Genomic DNA, 2,544 nt, shown 5'->3' with positions numbered 1-2,544 from the left:
TGGATTACAAGTTGGTTTACAAATTGCATTTGTAATTACAAAACTATCCTTCATACATTTTTGAAAGATTTTTTTCAAATAAAGTGTAGGGATAATTTTGTCAAGTCAAATGTATTTTGTAACCCAACTTATAATCTCATTTGTACATATAGCATTTTTCTTAAGAGACAACGTACCCAATTATTAGATTAATATGCTCGTGATCCTAGCTACCACTCCAGTTGCAGCCAGCAAGATGATATTATTATTCAGTAGTACTTTAGGCACCGTTTGGTTTGAGTGATAGGATAAGTAATCCATAGATAAGTAATATAATGTAAATTACAAATAAATAAGAAAAAATAGTTAATACATGATTTGATGGATAGATTATAATTTATTTGATTTAATTGATGTAAAATTATTAATTAATAAATAGATAAATAATATGACGAAAATAAAGCGAAATTGATTGGATAAGTTATACATAAATTAATAATACATCAAACCAAATAATGTCTAAGTAGCAAAGCTGCAAGCCACACAAAGATTAATCTTCCCGTCATAAATATTATTTCTCGACGCGCCACCATTATTAATTATAATTATAATATTGCTGATGCTGCTGCAGTAGCATTAATATTGGTGTCATCTGCAGCTGCAAATGCAATTGGAGATCATGATGAGACTCTATCGAATGTGCCGCAAACTTTATCCAGCAGCGAGAAGACCCAAGTCAGAATCCAACGACCCAAGTCGACGAAATCAGAGACTTGCACCAGTAAATGCGTCAGCACTTGCATTCAGGGTGGCTTTGGATCTCCTGGAGAAGGCCCTCTCAATATCAGAAGGTATACTGCAGATTCATTCATTATTAGATATATATATATTTTTTTAATAATTTCTTTTTTATATATAATTCTTTGTCGTACGTTAATTAGCTAGCTAGTTTGCTTTAATTTTGTGTGCAGACCTCTTGTTGTTTTCAAGGATGGATTTCGGAGCAGGAAATATTGGTAATTATTTTGCATAAATTAAACTATATATATATATATATATCCTTTAATCTTGAGGTAATTAACTATTAAATAAAAAATAATAATTAATTTGCAGTTTGGGAGAATGCTCTCATATCTGTAACTTGATTGGAGACGGTGACCATGAACCCTAGCAGTGGGACCCATATGTTTGGCCAATCACACTCACACGCCACCTTGAGATCCCAGTATGTGGGAAGTTCTACCAAAGGCAAATCAATGGCCATGATTCATGACCATTGAGTGTCCATCTGCCAGCTAAGAATTTCCCGTGTGGGTATGGATCGAATGCATTTTAGAAATCCAATTACCAATATATAAATATATATTCATAATCTACTTTGGCATGCTGGTAGCTAGCTAGCTAGGTGCTGCATTGAGGGTTGTTGTGTCATTTTTTCATTGGTTAATTTTGTGGGCCCCATGGATGGCATGGGCATTTCCTTTTATGACATTCATCGGCCGGAAACAATTATATATATATAATTGCACTTAGTAATTTCTCTCCAGACTGTTAATTACTAATATATAATATAATGGAGAGAATTGAGAAATCTAGCTAGTCTCCAGAGAATGTTAATATATAGTACGTACACCAAAATATTTAGCGTTGGATATATATATAGATAATTAAGACTAAAAATTATTATTATTATTAATATTATTATTATTATTATTATTATTATTATTATTATTATTATTATTATTATCTAACATGAATCTTAACGTAACATATTTTTTCACATATTCTAAAAAATAATTACATTTTTTCATCAAAATGTAATGACAAGAATTTTACTTTTATTAAAAAAATTATTTTTTTTATAAAATTTTAATATATAAAATAATATGTTATTTTTTAAATATATTTTTCAATTTTTTTTTCTATTAGTAATCATTCTTCTGCTAGAAATTAAATCAATTTGATCGCAGAGGTTGTTATCCTCATTTGAGCAAATACCAACCTCACATTTTTCTGTGGTTTCCCTGATCAAACTAGAAGTTACCAAGGAACCATGCATAGCACTGAATAGGGAGCCGCCGAATACACCAGCTACACCTAACGTAGCTACACCTAACGTGTGAAATGAGTACATAAGAATCCGTGTTAATAAATGTAAATATATTCATCATATTATATCAACAAATTTAAAAAAAATTAAAACATTTATATAATTAGTAATTTTAATATTTAATTTCAACATAACAATCTGTGCATTAATGCAAGACTTCTCAAATTTTGATTAAAATTCAAATTTTAATATGAGGACCATTGTAATATATAATACACTTAAATGTTTGTATCGATTACGGTAGTCAACTAAATTTTCAATTTTGGTTTTCGATTATCACATTTACAACTATTAAATTCTTCCTCTTATGAAAGATTTTATATCATGAACATATTTGACTTGTTTTACGAATTCAGTCATTTGATATTTTTAAGCAACGTATCAAACAAAACAAAACATGATCTACATTATGTTTTGAGATTTCAGAATCCTATATGCAGAAAAAAATCCAAAAT

The 2,544-nt window shown here is 29.2% G+C and overlaps 1 long non-coding RNA gene across 1 annotated transcript; it reads left to right on the top strand.

Moving 5' to 3' along the window:
- The first annotated feature begins 668 nt into the window (after positions 1 to 668).
- On the top strand, positions 669 to 1,269 carry LOC140877668 (uncharacterized). The gene is made up of 3 exons (XR_012149297.1): positions 669 to 830; positions 951 to 995; positions 1,093 to 1,269. It is a non-coding gene; the product is annotated as an uncharacterized lncRNA (long non-coding RNA).
- Positions 1,270 to 2,544: the final 1,275 nt, after the last annotated feature.

This window comes from Henckelia pumila, chromosome 2 (assembly GCF_033568475.1).
Source record: "Henckelia pumila isolate YLH828 chromosome 2, ASM3356847v2, whole genome shotgun sequence".
Classification (NCBI taxonomy): domain Eukaryota; kingdom Viridiplantae; phylum Streptophyta; class Magnoliopsida; order Lamiales; family Gesneriaceae; genus Henckelia; species Henckelia pumila.
The sequence above is the reverse complement of the archived record's forward strand: the minus strand, read 5'-3'. Positions and strand labels throughout refer to the sequence as shown.